This window comes from Meriones unguiculatus, chromosome 8 (assembly GCF_030254825.1).
Source record: "Meriones unguiculatus strain TT.TT164.6M chromosome 8, Bangor_MerUng_6.1, whole genome shotgun sequence".
In the NCBI taxonomy this organism is placed as follows: Eukaryota; Metazoa; Chordata; class Mammalia; order Rodentia; family Muridae; genus Meriones; species Meriones unguiculatus.
Genome location: NC_083356.1, coordinates 27,959,369 through 27,977,016, shown reverse-complemented (window position 1 = coordinate 27,977,016; position 17,648 = coordinate 27,959,369).

The following is a 17,648-nucleotide window of genomic DNA, read 5'->3' as shown; positions in this document are numbered from 1 at the left end:
GTCGAGAGGGTTCTCCTCTCACCCAGGGAAGTCCTGAGGGCAGCTGCCCTATTTCTGGGTTTCTTGTTGTAAATTTAATGATCAGCTGCTGTGACCCAGTTGGACATCAGGCACACAGCAACTGTTTGTGCCTGTGTCTGGAGCACAGCTGAGTGATCGCGCCTCGGCCCCACTGGTCTGCTAGACTTTTTCTAGGGAAGGATTGGGTGATTTAAGTCAGTACAGTTTCCTTCCTTCCCTTTGGATTCTCTGGAGACACGGACTCCCAGCATCTTTTTTTGCCCTGGTGCACATTGCTCAGTGTCCGCCAGCTGGCTAGCCGCAGAAACTGTCTGTGCCTGGAGCATAGCTTAGTGATGGTGGCACAGTCTCCGCCAGCTGTCTGGTGCGCAGAGACTGCCTGTGTCTGCCTTTGCGGCCTTTGGGAGCCTGGGTGCCTCCCTAAGCTGAGTAATTTTCTGGGGACCTTTTCAGGCTGGGGGTGTCGGCTAAGTGCTCTGAGAGCAGACCAGCCATTTCCCTCCCTATGTGTTTGCACCGGACAGTGAAACTCATTCGCTGGTGCCCTGGTGCCCACAGTTCTATCTCAGGCAGCGAATCAGGCGCGCAGGCAGGCAGAGCTCTGTGGTGCCGGAGCCTGGGTCCCCGGCTCTGGCTCTGGGCTGGCTCCTGGGGTGCCCGTGGAGACTGAGTCTTTTCCAGGGGATGTCTGGGTGACCTAAGGCCGGTCCCAATCGTTTCCTGTACCCTGGGGTTATCTCTCGACTGAAAATTCCTGTCTCTGATAGTGTGGTGCGCACGGTTCAGTCTGTGACCATGACCAGAGACATTGGCTTGTGGCTCTGGGCTGGGGCTGGGGCTGGCGGCCAGCAGCCAAGCATCTGGTGGAACTGGGATCTCTTCCGCGGTTTAGCCGGGTGAGTTAAAAGCTGATTGAATCCCCCACCGTGGGGTATCCTCTCACCTGGGAAACACAATGACTGTGTTTTATGGCCGCGAGTTCTGATTACTGGTCACTGTGCTGATCCTGCTGCTGCTGCTCAGAATGAGTCCTCCTGGCGCCGCCATCTTGCCCCCCCTAAGTGTGATTCTTTAAGATCAATATACTGATAATCTCCTAGGTGACCAGTCAGGGCCTAGCAATCAGTGGAAAGATAGTAGGGTACCCATCTCACTCTTAATTTCTAACTTGTATCTTTTTCATTTTCTTCTCTATTCTTACCAATTGTCAAGTAATAAGATTCAGTGTTTTTTAACACTGAACAATGGTGGAACAATTCAGAATGAAGCCACTGTGCAGGTTCTGATGATCAGTGGGAACTGGGGGTGTAAAGGTCTCATGTGAGTGTAACCAGGTATCCCAGAACAATTTTTGGGCTCTGCACCCTCAGAGACATTTGTGCAAAACAATGTCAACAACAACAAATGTAGCAACTGCTCGCTAGCTATTACAAGAAACTAGCATAGCTGACCATCAGCAGATGAGTGGATCCCACAAATGTGGCATTTATATTCTGTAGTATAGGATTCCACTTTGAAGAATGAAATTCCATCATTTGCAGAAACATGAATGTATCCAGTGGGCACTGTGCTAAGTGAAACAGACCAGACAGCAAAAGATAAGAGCCATGTGTTCTCTCTCTTACGTGGAAACTAAACACGGAAGTCAATCTGAAAATAGGTTAATTGTTCCCAGAGATTGTGATGGGAGTGTAAGGAAAGAGACAATGGATTTAATTAGTGCCATTTAATGATTCGTGGGTCAACCTGAGTGCCATCAAAATTCACAGTTCATGTATGTTTTTGAAAGATAAAGAACAATACTAAATTAAGTCTAATGTTATTTAAGATTATATAGGCTGACCCAGTGGAGTTTTTCAAGGAAGCAAGATCTGTTTGAAATTCAAAACCATAACTGGTTTGATATCCACGCATGTATCAGCAGCACACAACTGGACTCAGAAGTTAAGAAAAAAAACAAAAACAAAAAAAACACATGTAATGGGGGCAGGTAGAGGAGACAAAGGTGGGGGAGCAAGAGAGAATGGAGAAAGCATCTGGATCAAAAAGAAAAAAATAACACTCTTAGTCAACTTGACAATTTATATGGAAAATTCCACTGTATCTACAAAACTGTCCTGAGAATTAATGAGTGGGTTTAGCACAGCTGCAGGATACATAATCAATATTTTTAAAATCAATTGTGCTTCTTTCTACTAGAAAAAAAGCATTAAAATATTGTATTGAGCACAGTGTGATGGCCATAGTTAATAATAATAGTTTCTTTCAGAACTGCTAAAATAATATATCTTAAATGTCTTCACCACAAAAATAACTAGGTAAGATAACAGATATGTTAAAAGCTTAGCGTAATCTTTCTACAATGTACACACATACCAAACACCACATTGTACCTCATGAATACATACAATTAGCATTTGTCAATGACACATTTAAAGGTGTAATTTAAAAAACAGCACCATTGGATTTCCACTTCCAGAAAATTAAACACCTGGGTTCCCTATATCTCATCTGCTAAGAACCAGAAAGAATCCTGGGCCTTATCTATCCATCCCTCAGTTATCCAAAGTGCTTCCATTCCAAGACTCCCAGAGGCATGAACATCTTGTGGTAGGCAGGTCTCCTGTTAGAGTCATCTTCATATACCGTCCATATCCTTTTGCATGTGTGTGAACATATGTGTGCAGGTTCTGGGGCCTATGAAGGCCAGAGGCTGAGATCAGATGTCTTCCTTTCTCATTTCCTCCCTTTTAATTGTATTTTTAATTTAAAAAAATTCTACTGTGTTTTTCAATTTATTTTTCTCATTTTTACTAGTTCTTTGAGGACTTAATATAATGTATTTTGATCATATTCACCCTTACCCAACTCCTCTCAGATCCATCTCACTCCCTACCCTCCCAACTTGTGGATCTAACAAGTCCAACTTGTCTGACCATATACCTTGGGATGTGTGACCTTCCCAGCAGCTATCAATGGCCAGGAGTTCCTTAGCTAGAGGTCAGACTTTGTGCCTGACTCCCTTCCTCATGCTGGGGTTTTGTCTGGCTTAAGCTGAATAGGTGGCATTGAGATTTCAACTTACACTAGTCATAGTGGCTAAGGTAAAATACGGAGGAGAAGTCAAAGGAGAAGGAAAGAAGGAGGAGGAGAAAGAGGAGAAGGAGGGAGAGAGAGAGGAAGAAGAAGACAATGACAAATGCTGAGGAAAAGGAACACCTCTTCGTTACTTGTGAAAGTGAAAACTGGTATAACCACTAAGGAAATCGGTATGGAGTTCCTCAAAACACCAGAAATAGATTGACTGTGTGATCTAGCCATACTACTTCTTGGATGATAGCCAAAGGTCTCAATATTCTAGTACAAAGGTACCTGCTTGTCCATGTGCATTGCTGCTCTATTCGCAATAGCCAGGAAAGGAAACAGTCCAGATTTCCATCAGCTGATGAATAAATAATGAAAAGTTGGTCCACACAAACAATAAAGAATTATTCAGTTGTTTAGAAAAGTGAAATCACAAAATTTGCAGGAGAATGTTTAGAGATGGAAACAACCACTCTGATAAGCTAGCTCAGACTCTAAGAGACAAATGTCACATGTTTTCTCTTATTTGTGGGAATTAGTGTTGAATCTGAAGGTATCTGTGTTTCAATTATTTAATTTAAGTCTTTTGAGTCAGTGTCTTAAGTAGCACAGACTGGACAATGTAGCCAAGCCTGAACTAAAATTCCTGGTTTTCTTGTCCTAGCCTCCTCAGTACTGGAATTACAGGTATGAGCCACCATGCATGTCTTCCACCCTTTTCATTGATTGATTGATTGATTGATTGAAACAGGGTCTCATTGAACTTGAAACTTACTGATTAACTAGACTAGCTAACCAATGAGCCCCTGAGAGCCACCTGTCTCTACTGCTCAGTGGTACTCACACAGCTTTATATAGGTGCTGGGGATATGAATTCAGGTCCTCATGCTTCCAAAGCGAGCATTTTCCCCACTGTACCATCACTCGGCCTCCCCCACCTCCATGTACTTCAAATCACTAACATCTAATCCAACGATCATATTATGAAGTAGTTACAGAGTATTTTTAGAGTCTAACAAGAAAGCAACTTGTACCCATTCAGCACCAATGCACTATTTTATTATATATCTGTAATTGGTAGCCTCCACAGATCCAGGTTCCGTTCACACAGAGGGCTGATTTTTATAATCTAAACACGGAGAGGCTGAGTGGTGGGAAGAAGCTGGGGTGCCTGGAGTCTGAAAAGTGACATGGGTTGCTCTTATTTTTCTAGGTCTGTTTACCCTAGACCTTAAGATAGACACTGAGATTATCATCAACTGTCATCTTCAGTCATATTCTACCTTATAAACTGAGGTAGGGTCTTCTAATGAACCCCAGACTTGCTGATTTTTCTAACCCATCCCCCACCTCTGCCTCCAGAACACTGGAATTACAGGAGGTACCCACACTTGGATGATAAGTGCCTTTGTTCATTAAGCCCTCTTTCCAGCTCTCCCAACAGAAAATTCTTAAAATAGGAAACATAAATGGTCAATAACCATTTAAAACAACTGTTAAACATACTTAACCTTCAGGGAAATGCAAATTAGAACTACTTTGAGAGTTGACCTCATCCCAGTCAGAAAAGCTCCAGTCGATAAAACAAAGGACAATAAACGTTTGAGAGGACATGGAGAAAGAGGGGCCCTTATCCACTGTTAGTGGAGACATAAAGCAGTTTATGTCTCAAAATTTTTAAAGTAAAACTACAATATGACCCAGCTATACTACTCTTGAGTATATAAGTGCATATATCCTATATTAAATATATATTAAATGAAATATACCAGACACCGAAAAAACAAATAAACCATGTTCCTTCACCTACAGGAAACCCTATATTTTAGCTGGTGTGTCTGAGTGCAGGCAGAGGTAATAGAACTAGAAAGGAGACTGAGTTGCCTTATTTGTAATTAAACACATGCTGGAAACGGCCCAGCCATCCACCAAAACCCTAGTGATAGATAAACTTTGTATGGTCACACAATGCGCTATTACTCGGAATAGGATAAATTAACCATTGTTATACTCGAAGATGTGGATGAATTTCAAAATAACGATGCCAAGTGAAAGAAGTCAAACAAAAGTAGCGTGTGGAATGGCAGCAAGCAGATGAGCTGTTGCCTAGGAATCCACTGATGGGAGAGGGGGAGGAGGACTCCTGAGGGAAGAGGGATGCTTTGGGCCTGATGGGTTTGTTCGGTATCTTCACTTCCTTTATTCGTCCTGTGGTTTGAACAGAAGAGTCTGAAACACTGATAAATTAAGTTGATTGCCTTCATTAGTAAGAACAAAACGAAGATAACCCAAAAGATTAATTTCCCCTCTATCTGAATTTGGAAATAAAAGACAATAAATGGGCACATTTAGTTGGAGTAAAGTGGAAGATTGTTATCACTGAGCACAGTTGAAAAACTTTGTGCTCTGAAAGGAGCCGCTTAGCAGTGCCGTCATGTCTGTGTGGGTCTGCAGCTGGGCGCTGGAGGTCCACACGTCAGTCTAAAGATGTGGGCGGAGTGTGGCAGGCAGCAGAGCCTAATATCCCCAGGTCCAGGAAAACCCATTAACACTTTTGCCCAGAATAAGCTGGGATGCATAATGGATCATCGTGAGCCTACTTTCATTTTGATAAATGGTCCAGTATCTTGGAGTTAAAATAAGTAATTCCTCCTCTTCTCTCCCTCTGCCTATGGCTGAAGAGACATGCCATAGGCTGAAATTGTGGAATTTCGTTCTTCTGGGCATGGCAGGATGTTCCTAACGAATCACATGCTAAAGTCCGTGTTCTGTGAATGCTTGGGTAAAATCAGAACGGTGATGCAGCCCTGGCTCAGAGGTGGCAGTGGAAGAGTTCCATCGCGGCTCATCAAACACAGCCACTGCCTGCTTACCTCTACTTCCCTGAGATGTCCTTGGACCATTTATGTTGGAACCCCTGCCATGTTCTATCCATGTTCTTCGTGATTCTACTCATTGTCTCCCTTTGCTTGAATTCAGTCTCGATGCATGAAAAATGAGGGACAAGCATATCCCAAGCTGTGTACTAGGAAGTCCCATGAAGCAAAATCAAGGAGTATATTCAGACTACGCACAGGAGTGTTTGTAGGGCTATCCCTGAAGCCAAGAACCTCTATTAAGCCCTTCCTACAGGGGTGAAGAGAATTGCTAAAGCATATAAAAAACCATCCCAAGTATCCTAAATATAGAGAAGGAAGCAGAACACTTTTTCTTCCACAGGGTATTTGGAGTCAAACACTGTGGTTGGCTTACTCATGAAGAAGGACAGGGCTGCGGAAGAAGCTGCAACAATGGATGGAGACCGGAAAGACAGGCACAGAGAAGACGGATCTGAGGGCTTGAAGGAAATGAGGAGGGAGCTCTGCAAATAGAGTATGGAGGGTGAGTGGCTTAGTGTTTAATAATCCTGGCTGCCCTTCTGGAGAACTAGGATTCATTTCCCAGCACCGACATGCCTGCTCATAGCTCTGTGAGCCCCACAGAATCTGACACCCTTTCCTGGCTTCCATGGGAAGCTGCATGCATACAGTGCACAAACATACATGCAGGCAAAACACCCGCGTACTTACTATATTAAAACCGTGTATGGGAAGCAGAGAACAGCCAGCTCTCCTGTGCAGGCATCTGTGGTGTTGGGAACTTCAGGGAAGACCCCTGCTGCAGAGGAAGAAATGGGGTTACACAGCAAATTAGACCAGATCACCAAGGTGCCTGGCCATATTCAAGCCAAAAGTAAGTCACTGAGAAGGTCTGAAAAGGTCTAAGCAGGGAAGACTTGAAGGACTTACTTTTTAACTTGTGGTCAAACTCACCACAACAGGGGCCAGGTGTGGTTCACTGGATGAAATGCTTGCATAAGAGCAGATGTGGTTGCTCAGGTTTATAATCTCAGCATTGGAATGGTATAGACAGGCAGATCCCTGGGGCTTGCTGAACCAAGGCTCAGTGACAGACCCTGTCTCAAAACAGTAAGGTAGAGGACACTTGCATTGTTTCCACTGTGTGGAAAGTTTGTGCTGCAGTGAACACAAGCATACAAACTTCTTTCAGGATCCTGATTTCCATTCTTTCTGTTGGGGTAACCGGAAGTATGGTTACTTCTAGAGTAATCCTGTTTTTAAACACTTTGGGGGAACTGCTGGGCTGTTTTCTTGCTGCAGCATTTAGAAATTGACTGAGTAGATTAGAAAGCTATCTGGAAGGTCATCAAGGAGGCTGTCTGGGGTCTGCACACGTGACAGATCTAGAAATGAGAATTTTGCATGCAGGCACTTGCCTGGGGGATGTCACCAGAAGGGAAGTATGCGTGTGGGAAGGCAAGAGAGCAGGGTGCCACAGGAGGATGGTGTGAAGAGAGATGCAGTCTCTTAAACCAACAAGCTGAAGCTGAAAGGTTCTGAATCATATAACCCTGCCCTGAGCTGTCACTGGTGTGTGCTTATTCCAAGACACACGTGTGGCCTGTTACCTGCTCTGAACTGTCAGTGGTGTGTGCTGACTCTAAGATATACATGTGAGCTGTTCTGAGCTGTCACTGGTGCATGCTGATCGTCTGGGTGCTTGACTTCATGAAAGATGGTTCTCAAAGAAGAGTTCACGGGGATTCTTTGGCCACCAGCATTTCCAGTGCCCGAGGGAATGGAGGCTTCAGTTATGAAAGCCCGGGTTTGGGGCCAAGTACCAAGACTACTGCCATTGTCTGTTCACTTAGTAACAATGGTTTGGCCAAGGTGCTGGCAGTATATCCATGAACAGAAATGGATTTTTAAAAACTATTTTCAAGGTAGAGAAAATATTATTTGGTCAAAAAGTGGATATTTGATATGTGTGAGAAAATAGAAGCTAGTTTGATCTCAAGGTACTAAAAGCATCAAGTCTTGTTAGCCGAGAGGAAAAAGATGGAAGGAAGATGGGGGTTGGGTTGATTTTTCATAGTTTAATCTTAGATGTGCTATAGAAGAGGTGCCTTCTGGTAGTTCAAGAGACACATGAGAGAGTAAGCAGGAACAGGAAAGAGGGCAGAAACAACAGAGTGGGCTGTGACTATCACCCTGGACTCATTCTCCATCCTTTCCCATACTGACTTTCCCTGAACAGTTGTCCCTTTCATTCAGCTCCCGGGCTCCTTGGGGTCTGACCACAGTTCTGGAAGATGTAGCCTCATGGCATGGTGACCATGCATTTGTGTCCCAAAGACATCTCTCCTCTGTCTCCAGTTCTCATCTAGGTCTGAGTAGTATCACCCCTCTGATCCAGGAGTATTGATGGCTTGTTAGGGTTGTTAATTTATTCACATACTAGCATCTCTTTCCCCATGACTCCTTCTAAATGGCCCCAATAATGTCATTTTTCTTCTAAAATCTCTCTTCAGGATTCCACCCAGATCTGCCAAGACCCTGACTAATGGGTGTGCTGTCTTGGAAGAAAAGTTTTTAAAGAATGGCTGGAAGAAGAATAAAATTTGTTGTTTTAGGAGCTACTTGCATTTTAAGAAGTGCCTGAGAAGTTTGCTCCACGTGAAGAGCAACAGAACCAAAACATCTGGGCACAGGGTCTTGTCTGAGACTGATACTCCAACCAAGGACCATGCATGGAAATAACCTAGAACCACTGCACAGATGTAGCCCATGACAGCTCACTGTCCAAGTGGATTCCCTAGTAATAGAAACAGGGACTGTCTCTGACATGAACTCAGTGGCTGGCTCTTTGATCACCTCCCACTGAGGGGGTGGAGCCTTACCAGGCCACAGAGGAAGACAAGTAGAACAGTTGTGATGAGACCTGATAGGCTTGGGTCAGAGGGAAAGGGAGGAGGACCTCCCTATCAGTGGACTGGGGGAGGGGCATAGGAGGAGAAGAGAGAGAGGGCAGGATTGGGAGGAGGCTACTATTGGGATACAAAGTGAATAAATTGTAATAAATAAATAAATAAATAAAATTTTTAAAAAAGAAAAAAGAAATGCTTGAAAAATGACCGCAGGATTTCACAGTATGGAAGAATGTTAGGTTTTTATCAAGAGCAATTTCCTCAGAGATTCACGGTGAACAGATGCTCAGAATGTGTTTCAGATGGGAAAGGGGAATCGGAAAAGGCAAGAGCAGGGGACTATTTTTAAGGAGCTTAGCTATAAACCGGAGTAAAAACAGAGTGTTAGGGAAAGAGAGGAAGCAGCCAGTCCTGGAGGTGAAAAAGCTTCACACATCCCTGCTTATGGGAACAAGCTACTATAGTGGGGAAAATGAGGATACAGGGACAGGAAAAACTACTGTATCCATGCCTTAAGAAGAGAGTGGATGCTGAGCTGTGCAAGGGATTTGCCTGTTGTACTTGGAAAGACAGTAGGCCAAGGCTCAGATAGGTGGGAGGCATGGAAATAGAAGCATGACAATACTACCTTTTGCTTTGTAAATCATGCCAGTTTTTTTGGTGTGGTTTTTTTTTGGGGGGGGTTGTTTGTTTGTTTGTTTTTTACCTAAAAGCCCCAGCATCTGTTAACACTGAAGATGAGAGAGGCTGCCAGAGATTGGGTGGGGGATGAAGAGGGTTAAGAAAATGAGAGAGCAATGGGCCAAGGGGAAGCACTGTAAGGTCACACAGAGTGTTGTCCCTGGGTCTGTCACACCTTTAAAGTCAAGTCATGGTGATACTGTTTCTCAGCTCTATTTCATGAGCTGGGCTCAGAGAAAGAAAGGAAAGAAGCCTTCCTTTCTCTGCAGGTTTAGACCTTTATGAGGAGAAAAGGAGGGACTGCTGCAAGAATGTTTCTCCTTGCCCAGGGGTAGCAGATAGTGGCAGGTGAAGGCGAAGCATAGAAGCCATAGGATAGACTAGAATCACCTCAAACATTAGTGGTCTGTTAAATATACTGATCTCCACACAAGGTACACTGAAGAATGCAGGACAATTTTTTTGCGTGTTTCTTATTCCTAGGCTTAAATTGGGATGGATTGGGGTTGATTTTCTCCCAGTACAAGAGAAAAATATTCATTATTTTACTTTGAACACCTCTCAAGATCAAGGAGCTTCCACAATTTCCAATCCACATCAACTCACAAAACTAATGTGAGGTGGTACCCTTGTTCTGCTCTACAGGTGACAGAACTCCATAACTTGCCTCAAGTAGTCAGGATGAGTGCTTGTACCTCAGATCAGGCTACTGTCACATAATGTCAGACTAGGTGTCCTCAACTGAGGATTCTCTCTCTCTCTCTCTCTCTCTCTCTCTCTCTCTCTCTCTCTCTCTCTCATACACACACCCACACACTCTATCTATCTATCTATCTATCTATCTATCTATCTATCACTCTCTCTCTCACTCTCTAGCTTTCTCGTCCTCTCTAGCTCTCTTGCTCTCTCTTTCACACACACATGCTTACGCACTGCTGTACTCGCTCTCACTGTCTCTGCCTCTCCCATTCTCTGTAAAAATCACCTCATATGGCCTCCTAATCTACCCCAACTCCAGGTATAATCACTTTGGGGTCAGATCTTCAACAAATGAATTCTGGAAGCAATGCAGCTTAATCCACAGCAGCAGACTCCTCACTCTTGCCATCTGGTCTATGTAGACAAACTCAGCGAATATTGCTAGATGAAAACCCAACACATTGTCTGGGCATGCGTTTTTATGTTGACCTCAAATTGCTCCCATGGCCCTTTGCACAATGGAGGTTGTAGCACAATATAACCACACTCAAGCCCTAAAAAGAATGGCATAACAATAGATTTTTACGTCCTGCCATTGATGCCTCTGAAAAAGCAAATGAACACATCCAGCTTGAAAGTGTCAAACTCATTGAAGCAGAAAATTGCATGATGGTTTCCAGAGTCTAGGGGGAGAGGGCCATGATGAGTGAGTTGTTCAGTGGATATAAAATTATAGTTATGTAAGGTAAACACATTCTGGAGAGCTGCTGGGTAACAAAGAGCCTGTGCTTAACAACACTGCATTCTGCATGCAAGAGGATGGGTCACATGTTAGGTGTTCTTATCACAAAACGCAAGAAGCAAACAGACCACAAAGAGGTGAAAGGGAACCATTAGAAGCCATAGGTGTACTTACTATCTTCATTGCAGTCATATGATCCCAAACTCATATGATCATGTGCATTGGAGACACACAGCCCCTCTACAGCTCCATGATGCCTCGACAAAGAGGTTTTTGAAAAAAAAACAAGCTCCAGAATGAAAGTATACTGTGACACAACTTGTGTTCAGAGGACAGCGTATTGTTCTGCTGGGGCAGCCAAACAGAGTTCCATATCCTGAGTAAATTAATTAACAGATATTTATTTCCTGATCATCCGGGAGCTGTAACCCTGGCATCCCAGTGCCCAGGCGAGGGGGGTGGTGACTCCGGTGTCCTCTCTCTGTATTTGTAGCTGCCATGTTTTTCCTCCCCTACATGGCCTTCCTTCCATATTTGTCCCTACCTAAATTTCCTCCTCCTATCTGTCCCTCCTATAAATTTCCTCCTCCTCAGCAGATTGAGCTGAGGCTCCTCTGAACTTAGCTATCTCTGTAAAGCTCTGACTCCAAGTAGAGTCACATTCTGAAGTACTGGGAGTTAGGACCTCACCATGTGGAGTTTTGAGAGTCTCCATGCAGCCTCTAAGAGGCCTCAACATAGCATGTGTGCAGTGCCCATGTGTGAGCTGTTTACAGAGTGGATGGAACCTGTTGATACAAAAACAGAAAACAATTTCAGGAACATTCGCAAAAAAATGATGGGCCTTTTGCTCAGATGTGTGAGATCAACGAACCTATCTTTAAAACTCTTTGTTGGTTTCATTCTTGACTTTTTTTTTCCAAAAGAAAACAGATTCATTTGAACTGAAAAGAGTAAAATGTTTTTAAACCAATAAAGGGAGGAATGCAGAACATGAGGTACCAGGCACTTCATTATGTTAATAAGGCAATACAGACACCAAGCTTGCCCAGTTTAGTACCATGTCCAGATGGCTGCACTTGGTATTACAGCCAAATGATGGCACTTGAGATCTCTTGAGGGTCCCTCCTTGTCCCACTGTGGACATCATCTGGAGTAGGAAGCATCTGGCTGTGTCAGCTATGCAGGTCAAAGCGAGAAATGAGACAAGAAAGACGACTGAGGAGCCAAGTTTGGGAGTGAAGCGTGCCTGGACCACTGTGTGAACTTGATGTTCAGGTTCCCTCCCTGGATTTTGGTTTCACCAACAGTAAAAGAAGAAACTTAGCTCAGAAGTAAGCTGATCAGGAGTGACTTCATACAAGGCTCCCAGGACAAGACAGATGATCAGCATCCCCCTCACGGAAGAGAAAAAGTAGAGAAAGAAGAAGTGTGATTGATATTGGCATAAAGAAGACAAGGGAGAAGAATCAACGTAATACAAGACATGATAATACTGAGCTAAACACCCATGAGGTGTACCAGTTTCTCTCACACAGCCAAGATCAAAGGTTTAGTTGCAGGCTGACAGACAGTTTCAGTCAGGTCACTTCTGTTGCCCTGTCTAAGGGCTTGGGGGGGGGGGGTAGAATCACTGCTTTTGCAGACCAAGTCTCACATGTTTAGTGTGTGCACCGTTGTGCTCTGTGGTCTCGTTATGGATATAAAACGAACTAGAGGAGTGCTTGCCACAGAGCAGAAGCAGAGCCAGGCAGCTGGAAAACTGGGAAGTGCTTCTCTGTTCCTCGTTTTCCCACTGGATATGCGGCAGCTAGATGGGCCCTAGACATGGGAAGCATCCAACAGTGTAGAAGGAAGTCAGAAGGGTGCATCGAGGAGACGAGAGCAACAGAGAGCAGAGAGAGAGCCTCCTCAGTTCTCTGTTACAGGTGGACACCATAGACAGAGCTCTGCTTTTTACATGAATGCTGGAAACCTGAACCCAGGTCTCCAGGCACACACGGCAAGCATTTTCTAGATGCAGCCACCTCCCTAGCCTCATTTACTAACTTTTATGCCTAAACTGTTTTCCATACTTGGCTACTAAAAGCAGCATCAAAAGCAATGTTCAGAGCATGACAGTGAGGGCTCCTTCTGCAGCTTCTCATTTTCTTTTCTTGATGCAGCTCTTGTAATTAAACACAAATCCTGAATAATGCAAACCTATAATTCATGCAAATTGATCCCTAATGAGATGGAAACAAGCCAGGATTTAATTTGTTGAACTTGTGGGGGTATAGGATAATGAGTTGCAAAGAACAGATGCGAAAATCGTCCGCTTTCATCTAAAATGAGCCCAACATTTCATGTCTATGCTTACTCCCATAAGCTCTTAATGCCTTCGGTGCAATTTTAAATTATTTTGCTAAGGAGATGATTGCAAATCAAGGATCCTCAGAGTTACCTGCATGAAAACCTCACCATGTTCCCAGATCCCCCAGTGTTCCCCATAATCTTCGCAGCCTAACCCCTAAGACTGTTAAGCTCCGAAGCAGGAATTGATCCATTAATAATAGGTAATCAATGAATGCCCCAAATCAAACCTTGACCAAGGCTTTGATATTTTTGTGGAAATGGCCATTGGTCCTAAATGAGAAAAACAACAAATTCACCACCCGTGCTGCCAAGTGATGATGCTAGACAGAGAAAAGCTGGGGGGTAGGGGTGGGGAGAAGATCACATAAGCATGAACAGGCATGCCTTGTTTATCACTTCATGGCTGGAGTGAGGTCTCTCTCCTTTTCAGGTTGATCCATCTCCTGAGTACACAAGAAGAGCTCCAACACACATAACAACTCAATGGATCTTTTCCAGTTACAGTAGCACCCGTCTATCCCCGCAAGATCCAAGGATGCTTCTCAGCTGGAATAGACTGCGCCTCTGCTGGAGGAGCCAGTGTGTCTCCCTTGAGGTTGCGCAGGCTGTGGTGGCTAACGCCCTAAATACAGTCTCCCTTAAGGTTGTGATTTCCCCCAAGACAATTCTGTGATATGAGTCAGCTCCTATTGCTACCCAAAGCTGTGTACCTACAGTGAGGCAATATAAGGTAAATCAGCAGTGAGAAGAGGCCCACAACACAGCATAGGAATGGAGGCTTTTTCCAGGAGAGTCGCTCAGGATGCACGTGATTCCCACAGCAATGAACAGGGAAACACACGTGAGTGAATGTCCTGTCACATGAAGACATATTAGAGGCTTGACGTCCCGGGTTTTCAATCGTGATGTTACCCAAGGCTCTACCTTACCACATATGAAGAAAGGTGGGCATTTAGATATCATCTGTGTAGTTCATTCACACAAGCTGTCATTCTGATTCTGGGAAGGGTAGAAACAGCCCTCAAATCCAATGTCTGGCTTCCCCCCCCTGAAAGTTTTTATAAGACTGGGAGTCCCTAAGCTAAGCTTTTCCTTCACAGGACTCATTAAGAAGTGCTCCAGCAGAGGTTGTGGAGAAAGGGGAACCCTTCTCCACTGCTGGTGGGAATGTAAACTTGTACAACCACTCTGGAAAGCAATCTGGTGCTTTCTCAGACAACTAGGAATAGCGCTTCCTCAAGATCCAGCCATACCACTCCTAGGCATATATCCAAAAGAGGCTCAAGTACACAAAAAGGACATTTGCTCAACCATGTTTGTAGCAGCTTTATTTGTAATAACCAGAAGCTGGAAACAACCCAGATGCCCCTCAACTGAAGAATGGATGCAGAAATTGTGGTACATCTATACAATGGAATACTACTCAGCAATGAAAAACAAGGAAATCATGAAATTTGGGGTAAATGGTGGGACCTGGAAAGGATCATCCTGAGTGAGTTGTCCCAGAAGCAAAAAGACACACACGGTATATACTCACTCATATAGACATAAAACGTAGGACAAACCCACCAAAATCTATGTATCTAAAGAAACCAAGCAAGAGAGAGGACCCTAACTAAAATGTTCAATCCCCACCTGAAAGGCAAAGAGGATGGACATCAGAAAAAGAAGAAAATAGGAAACAACCTAGAAACCTGCTACAGAGGGCCTCTGAAAGCCAGAAGAAGAAATCAGGAAACAAACTAGGAACATACCACAGAGGGCCTCTGAAAGCCTCTGCCCTGCAGACTATCAAAGCAGATGCTGAGCCTGATGGCCAACTGTCGGGCAGAGTGAAGGGAATTTTATGTAAGAAGTGGGAAATAGCAAGAGCTGGAGAGGACAGGGTCTCCACAAGGAGAGCAACAGAACAAGAAAATTTGAACACAGGGAACTTCCCAGAGACTCATACTCCAACCAAGGACTATTCATGGAGATAACCTAGAACCCCTGCACAGATGTAGCCCATGGCAGGTCAGTGTCCAAGTGGGTTACCTAGTAATGGGAAGAGTGACTGCCTCTGACATAATCTACCAGGCCACAGAAGAGGACAATGCAGCCACTTTTGATGAGAACTGATAGACTAAGATCAGAAAGGAGAGGAGAACCTCCCCTATCAGTGGATTTGGGGAGGGGCATGCATGCAGAAACGGGAGGGAGGGTGGGATCGGGAGGGGAGGAGGGAGGGGCGTATGGGGGGATACAAAATTAATAAAGTGTAATTAATAAAAAAAATGTGTATGAAAGCTGCTTTTCATGCTGTTAAATACTTCCATCAAAAGTGTTTAATTATTTGGTTTTATGTAGCAGAAGAATTGGTTTTAATTTTCCATTCTTTTATTGTTGTTTAACTACTTTTGAATTTTTAAAATTATTTTCATTAAAAAAAAAGAAGAAGAAGTGCTCCAGCAGTTACCTATACAATGAAGGATATAGAACCTGAAACTTGTCAGAACAACTTGGCCTGACTAGAAACAGAAGGAAAGGAATTCTCTCTAACTTAGAGCAATCCACTATGAGTTACAGGATACGGAGAAGCATAGTGAAGACAGCAGACATTCCTGGGGCCCAGATGAAAGAAAACACCATGAGCAGAAGTGAACAGCAGAGCCTCCTAGGATAGAGGAGGGTGGGTGGGAGAACCCTAGGGAGAAATTAAATGGCTTTGAGAGTGGACATAGGAGGTGACTAGGATGGGATAAAACATCCATGAAGTTATCCAGCCCAAACCAGTTCATAGGCTGCTGTGAATATTTATCCCAAATGTATCTTCACATAGCATGGATCAATCATCTTGAGGTCCTGGAAGCCAAAAACATGAAGTGTACTTTCATTTACTTTTTAATTATTTGTTTGTGTGTGCATGTGTGTGTGTGTGTGTGTGTGTGTGTGTGTGTGTGTGTGTGTGGTGTGCACATATACCACATAACACTGTGGAGGCCCAAGCACGATTTCAGGACCAAGTTGTTGGTTCTACCTTATTGGTTCCAGAGATGGAGCTCAGGTTGCTGGACTTGGTGGCAAGCATGTTTACCCACTGAACCATCTTGACCACCATGAAATGCATCTTAAGGGTCAAATGGATGAGTCAAAAGATCATATCCTTCTGTGGACTCTTGAGGATGTCATCTCTAGGTGTCTTTCCCAGGTCCTTGTGGCCTCCTGTGTACCTCAGATGGTGACTCCTGCAGCTTCTCTGACAACCCTTATCTCATCATTGCAGTTCTTTCATGATCTTGTTATTGAACTAGACCCCCAAGAAGGTCCAGGACATACTTCCTCTATCAAGATCCTTAGCATTATCCCGGCTACAAAGATGCTGGACCATCGTCAGTAAAAGTCACTTTTCTGAAGATTAGGACATGGATATATCTGGCAGCCTTAATTCAGGCCACCACATAGCCCCCCCCCCATTCACTTTCAAATCCAACAAATGTACGTTCTTCTCTTGAACACAGTGCACTTGTATTGAGCAAAAGGATTTTTTGACCTGATGTCAACTGGTAAATATTTTGTGTGTTAAGAGCATTGGTCAAGATCTGCCTTGTTGAGGACTACAAGCAGACCTTGGAATTACCTCGCCTTTGGTTCTAAACCACTGCAGCAAACCAAACGCCACAGCAGACTAAATCCGACAACCCTCTGAATCTCCTAATACCTGTAAAAGTTACATCTACACTCTACCGTACTCTAGGTGGGCAACTGTGCCTACAAGCAATCAGAATAGCTCAATTTTAAAAATAGTTTAATGGACTGAGGAGTTCCTTCAGTGGTTGCTGTGAAAGTATGGAGACGCGAGCTCAAATTGGCAGAAGCCATGTGACAAGCCAAGCATGAGCATGATCATAACCCAGCACTGACTGGTGGGGGCAGGCAGATCTCAGGAGCTTGATGGCCAGTCACCCGGCCTAGCCAAACTTCACGTTCGGTAAGAGACCCTGTCTCAAGAGAATAAAATGGACAGTGATAGGGCACCCAGTGTCCTCCTTTGGCCCTCATGCGTGCACACGCACACGCACACACACTCCACAGACACAGGTGTAAACGCTACTTGCACACGTGCATATGCAAACACACACTTTATTATTGAGAGACTCCTGGCTACTTTAATGTCGGGAAACTGATCCCAGTGGGCCTGTTTAATCACATGGAGGGTTCACCATAAACCTACGGTCTCTGAGAAATACAGTGTCTGCAAGGCGTAGTAAAAATGAAACGCACTAAGGAGGTATGCCTGGACAGGAGTCCCCACCTCATCCA